Here is a 7,166-nt window from a genome sequence, read left to right on the forward strand (position 1 = left end):
GAGGGAGATAAACCATGAGAGACTCTGGACTCTGGGAAACAAACTGAGGGTTACAGAAGGGAGGGGGGTGGGGGGGTGTGGTAACAGGGTGATGGGTATTAAGGAGGGCATGTGTTGTGATGAGCCCTGGGTGTTATATGCAACTAATGAATCATTGAAAACTCCATCAAAAATCAATGTTGTACTATACGTTGGCTAATTGAACATAATAATAATAAAAAGAGAGAACTTATCAAACACAATGCATATAAAGCAAACAAACAAACAAACAAAAATCAGTTAAAAAATGGGCAGAACACATGAGTAGACATTTCTCCAAAGATGTACAAATGGCCAACAGATACATGAAAAAAATGCCCAAGATCACCAGCATCAGGAAAATCCAAATCAAAACCACAATGAGATACCACCTCACACCAGTCAGAATGGCTAAATTTAACAACTGAGGAAACAACAGATGTTGGCAAGGATGCAGAGAAAGGAGAACCCTCTTACACTCTTGGTGGGAATGCAAAATGGAGCAGCCACTCTGGAAAACAGTATGGAGGTTCCTCAAAAAGTTTAAAATAGAGCTACTGTATGACCTAGCAATTACACTACTAGGTATTTATCTAAAGGATACCAGCATAGTCATTCAAAGGGGCACATGCACCCCAATATTTATAGCAGTAATATTCACAATAGCCAAAATATGTAAAGAGCCCAGATATCCATGGACAAATGAATGAATAAAGAAGAGGTGGTATGTATTTACAATGGAATATTACTCAGCCGTCAAAAAGAATGAAATCTTGGTCGGGCGGTTTGAACAAGACGAAGACGGAACCGAAGCCGGGCACAGGCAGTGGATGCGGTCCTGCCAAGAGCCGATGGCAGTGAACGTATATTCAACATCAGTCACCAGTGATAACCTAAGTCGACATGACACGCTGACCTGGATCAATGAGTCTCTGGAGCTGCATCTGACGAAGATTGAACAGTTGTGCTCAGGGGCTGCCTACTGTCAGTTTATGGACATGTTGTTCCCTGGCTCCATTGCCTTGAAGAAAGTGAAATTCCAGGCTAAGCTAGAACATGAATACATCCAGAACTTCAAAATACTACAAGCAGGTTTTAAGAGAACGGGTGTTGACAAAATAATTCCTGTGGACAAATAGTAAAAGGACAGTTTCAGGACAATTTTGAATTTGTTCAGTGGTTCAAGAAGTTTTTTGATGCAAACTATAATGGAAAAGACTATGACCCCATAGCTGCCAGACAAGGTCAAGAAACTGCAGTAGCTCCCTCCCTTGTTGCTCCAGCTCTGAACAAACAGAAGAAACCTCCCAGCTCCAGCAGTGCAGCTCCACAGAGGCCCATTGCAACACACAGAACTACTGCAACCCGTAAGGCTGGCCCGGGTGTGGTGCAAAAGAATCCTGGTGTGGGCAACGGGGATGACGAAGCAGCTGAATTGATGCAGCAGGTCAACGTATTGAAACTCACCTTCGAAGACTTGGAGAAAGAAAGAGATTTCTACTTTGGAAAGCTAAGGAACATTGAATTGATTTGCCAGGAGAACAAGGGGGACAACAACCCGGTATTGCAGAGGATCGTGGACATTCTGTATGCCACAGATGAAGGCTTTGTGATACCTGATGAAGGGGGCCCACAGGAGGAGCAAGAAGAGTATTAACAGCCTGGACCAGCAGAGCAACATCCGAATTCTTCACTCCAAATCATGTGCTTAACTGTAAAATACCCCCTTTTATTATTCTTAGAGGACTCACTGGTTTCTTTTCATGAGCAAACAGTACCTCTTCTTAAAGTGCACTTTGCAGAAGTTTCACCCCTTTTCCAATGACTTTGAGTTAGGAGCTTTTACCCTGTAGCAGAGCAGTATTAACATCTAGTTGGGTCACCTAGGGAACAAAGAGGCTGACCATGGGGCTCACCGTGTGGACGCTGGTAACGCTGATTGCTGGAGAAAGTGTTTCTATGTGATACACTGAGGTGGAGACCTCAGTAGAGAAATGTAAAGACTGATTTGAATTTTAAGCTAATGTGAAATCTTGGCAGAGAACGTTTTAATAAATAAATGCCTTAAGAGTAAAAAAAAGAAAATGAAATCTTGTCATTTGCAATGATATGGATGGGACTAGAGGCTATTTTGCTAAGCAAAATAAGTTAGTCAGAGAAAGACAAATACGGAATGATTTCACTCATGTGGAATTTAAGAAACAAAACAGGTGAACATAGGGGAAGAGAAGGAAAAATAAAACAAGATGAAAACGGAGAGGAAGACAAATCATAAGAGATTCTTAACTATCGGAGACAAACTGAGGGTTGCTGGAGGGCAGGTGGGTGGGAGGATGCGTTAACTGGGTGATGGGCATTAAGGAGGGCACTTGAAGTAGTGAGCACTCAGTGTTGTGTGCAACTGATGAATCACTAAAGTCTACCTCTGAAACTAATAATGCAGTATATGTTAATTAAAAAAAAAAGGAATTATGCTAAATCTACTCTGCCTGTGCTATATAATGGAACAAAAATGCCTGAATGACAGCAGATCTATTCACAACTTGGTTTACTGAATATCTTAATCCACAGTTGAGATCCACTGCTCAGAAAAAAAAAAAAAAAATCCCTTCAAAATACTATAACTGCTCATTCACATGGCAACTGGTCACCCAAGAGCTCTGATGGAGAAGTACAAGATTAGTGTTTTCATCCTTGCTAACACAACATCCATTTTCTAGCCCATATATTTTTATTCTCACCTTTTATTATTTAATAAATACATTGTGTAAGGCTATAGCTGTCATAGGTACTGATTCCTCTGCTGGATGTGGGCAAAGTAAATTGAAAACCTTCTGGAAAGGATTCACCATTGTACCTGACATTAAAAAACATTTGTAATTCATGGGAAGAGGTCAAAATATCAACATTAACAAGAGTTTGGAAGAAGTTGATTCCAACCCTCATGGGTGACTTTGAGGGGCTCAAGACTTCAGTGGGGGAAGTAACTGCAGATGTTTTGGAAATATCAAGAGAACAAAATTAAAAGTGGAGCCTGAAGATGTGGCTGAATCGCTGCAATCTCATGATAAAACTTTAAGAGATGAGGTATTTCTTCTTATGAATGAGCAAAGAAAGTGGTTTCCTGAGATAAAATATATACCTGGTGAAGATGTTGTGAAGATTGTTGAAATGAAAACAAATGATTTAGAATATTACATAAACTTAATTGATAAGCAGCAGCAAGGTTTGAGACGACTGACTCCAAGTTTACTGTGGGTATAATGCTTTCAAACAACATCACAAGCTAGAGAGGAATCATTCATGAAAGCAAGAGTCAATCAATGGGGCAAACCTCATTGCTGTCTTATTTTGAGAAATTTCCACAACCACCCAACCTTCAGCAACCACACCACCATGACCAGTCAGCAATCATCAGCATCAAGACAAGACCCTCCTCTACCAGCAAAACGACATGGACTTTCTGAAAGCTCAGGTGATGAATGAAATTTTTTAGCCATAAAATATTTTTAATTAGGGTACATATGTTTTTTATACACATAATGCTATTGCAAACCTAATAGACCACAGTATAGTGTAAACATAACTTTTATATTCACTTGGAAATAAAACCAAAAAAATGCATTTGTCTTTCTTTATTGTGATATTGGCTTTATTGTGGTGGCTTGGAATGGACCACACATTATCTTTGAGGTATGGCTGTACTAAAAATATCCCAAGATAAATTCATATAAGATTAAGGATAAGAATATTTAGGTGTGGTAGGATGTATAACAAAATGTTATTGACTGGAAAATTACATTTTTATAAATATATAAAATATATATAATTTTCATTTTTATTTTTTTAATGCTTTTTCATTTTGTCTTGTCTATGATGATATCGAATACATTTACACTGAGAACAATTTAACAAAAGATAATATGTAGTCTGCACCTAAAGAAGTGTGCATAGGCTGGTTTTTGCTTTTGTTTCTTTTTTTTAGAAAATTAATTTTTCATCAAAAACTAATGATGTATCGTATGGTGACTAACATAATATAATAAAATTAAAAACTACAAAAAAAAGAAAATTAATTTTTTTGGCTGGTGCTACTAATCTGGCTTAGGTAGCCCTATGTAATTTGAAAAAGTAATACAGAAATTTTAAAACCATTAACTCTGAAAGGGTGTTTTTTTTTTTTTTAAGATTTTATTTATTTGACAGAGAGAGAGGGAACACAAGCAGGGGGAGTAGGAGAGGGAGAAGCAGGCCTCCCGCAGAGCGGGGAGCCCGATGCGGGGCTCGATCCCAGGACTCTGGGATCATGACCTGAGCCGGAGGCAGACGCTTAACGACTGAGCCACCCAGGCTCCCCGAAAGGGTGGTGTGTTCTTACCCTTCTGTACCTTTTACTGTACTGAGATAAGATACCTATTTTGTTTCCTGTCAGTTAAAATTGTCCCTAGATATTTTGAATATTACAGTTGACCTTTAAACAATATGTTTGAACTGTGCAGGTCCACTTATACGTGGATTTCTTTTGATAAATGCAGTGCGGTGTTGTAAATGTATTTTCTTTTGTTTTTCTTAATAATATTTGCTTTTCTCTAGCTTTAGTGTAAGAATACTCTATATAATACATATAACATACAAAATATTTGTTAATTGATTATTTTTGTCATTGGTAAGGTTTCCCAGTCAACAGTAGACTATTAGTTAAGTTTTTGGGGAGTCAAAAGTTATACATAAACAGTTGCTTTTTTTTTTAAGATTTTATTTATTTATTTGACAGAGAGAGAGACAGCGTGAGAGGGAACACAAGCAGGGGGAGTGGGAGAGGGGGAAGCAGGCTTCCGGCTGAGCAGAGAGCCCGATATGGGGCTCGATCCCAGGACCCTGGGGTCATGACCTGAGCCGAAGGCAGATGCTTAACGACTGAGCCACCCAGGCGTCCCCATAAACAGTTTCTGACTGTGTGGGGGCCCAGCACCGCTAACTCCCGTGTTGGTCAAGAATCAACTGTATATTTGTGCCTAGAGTGCATTAATTGAAATATTATGTTTAACACTTCTGTGAAGTACTAAATGCTAACTTAACTAGGAGAAAAAAAAAAAGCATAAGAGAGAACAAGCACATTCATAATATTAAGTCTTGATTGCATCAGTTACCAAAACTTTGTTTAAAGAATATTCTTACGTCATTATAGCCATTAATTCCTAGGAATAACTGAAAATATTTTTAAAAACTTTTACACTTTGAATTTCATAAAGGGATGCATATTTTCTTTTACCAATAAATTCCATCAAGGTATAACATTGCCTTAGTATGAAATGAGACTCTTATATGTTGGAAATACATGTGAGTTCAACTATGATTCTTAACTTACTAATTTTTTTCTATTATGGCTATTAATTACTTGGTGTTTGGCTTTATCATATTTATCCACTTATCTCCATCAAGAGTTCTTCAAATTTTACCTATCTGATTTATTCTTGCTTGCTTTTCTAACCTCACTGCATTAATTGTTCTTCTTTTTTTTTTTCTGATCACAGAAGCCTCCTAGGCTCTTCTCCTTCAAACATATCGAAATTTCTTTAGTTTTCTTGGCCCATGCTGTTTCCAAAGCATTTCGTGACTGGAGTGTTAATAAATGATTTGGAACCATCAAGTTCCTTTGATATTTTAATTTCAAATATGTTTACATAAGCATAGCAAAGGAATAATCTTATATTTTAGCTTTTCCTTTGTAATATAAGTTTATTTGCTTAAGAAAATAAAATGAATTTTAAAATACTGAATTATATACAAACAACCCCATTTTGTTCAAAACTTATACTCAATATTTCAATCTTACCCATTTTTTTCCTTTGCTTTCTGCTATATGCCTTGTCTATGGAACTAAATGATAATGCCAACTCTTCCACTCATTTAAACAATTTTACACTATCGGTTGGATTGCATACATATATTTTTAAAAATATTTATAACATACTCTCTTTTTTGTCTAATTTGAACATATATATGCTTTCCCAATATATTTATCTGTATCCCTCTTCAATATCAATGGGTATCATTTTTTTAATTTTAGACTAGAGTCAGATATTTCAGCCTCTTTGTTACATCACATTCCTGTCACAAGGAAGCTGATTGCCTGATCCTAATGCTTTTTATTCTAATTTGTTCTTCAATTTACAGCAAGCAAGATGCCATGAAACATTTATTTTTTAACATTTTGTATCATGTAATCTTTTTTTTAATTGAGGGGAAACATACATAACATAAAATTCACCATTTTAATCATTTTAAAGTGTACAATATAGTGGTACTTAGTACATTAAATTTGTTCTGCAACCATTTCAACTGTCTTGATCCAGAACATTTTGGTGAGCATAAAAGAGAACCTTTTACCCATTGAGCAGTCACTCCTTTTCTTCTCCCACAGCCCCTGGCAACCACTAATCTACTTTCTCTCTCCATGGGTTTTCCTATTTTGGACTTTTCATATGAATGGAATCATACATTCTGGGGCCTTTGTATCTGATTTCTTTCACTTGTAGTATTTTCAGAGTTTACCTACATTGTAGCTTGCATCACTATTTATTACTTTGCATATGTTAATAATTTTCCAATGTATTGATATGCCACATTTTGTTTATTAATTTATCCGGTGGTGGACATTTGGATTTTTTCCACCTTTGGTTGTTGGATATTTGGGTGTTAACAATGTTGCTCTGAATATTCATGTACAAGTTTCTGATTGAACATCTCTTTTCAATTCTTTTCATTGCTGCAAATCTATAACAATTCCCCAGAGTTCTGACAACTTTGTTTCTCATAGTTTCTGCTTGTTTTTCAATGTTTCTTTTTGGCGCAAGAGCTAAAGTTACCAACCTGCCATTTTGGGCTTATGTAACTCAGCAATAACTATTGAATTAATAGCTATTAAAATAATTTTAACTATCCTTGCTTTCCTAGAATACATCTCACTTGTTCAGAGAGTAGTAATTTTGAAATTCCACTGAATACTATTTGCTAATATTTTACTTTGAGAGTAATCATTGATTCTCATGAGTGAAATTGGTCTATAGCTTTCTTTTTGTTTTTGTCATTATATTTAGTTTCTGATATCAATGTTATAGTGAGTTTATAAAAATAATTTGGTAAAT

General features: G+C 36.3%; 1 pseudogene; it reads left to right on the plus strand.

Annotated features, from left to right (window-relative positions):
* The first annotated feature begins 802 nt into the window (after positions 1 to 802).
* Positions 803 to 2,177, plus strand: LOC135362019 (microtubule-associated protein RP/EB family member 1-like; annotated as a pseudogene).
* The last annotated feature ends 4,989 nt before the right edge of the window (positions 2,178 to 7,166 follow it).

Source organism: Mirounga angustirostris, unplaced genomic scaffold, assembly GCF_029215605.1.
Source record: "Mirounga angustirostris isolate CCGP_5_RB_7025 unplaced genomic scaffold, mMirAng1.0.hap1 SCAF_11, whole genome shotgun sequence".
Taxonomy (NCBI): Eukaryota; Metazoa; Chordata; class Mammalia; order Carnivora; family Phocidae; genus Mirounga; species Mirounga angustirostris.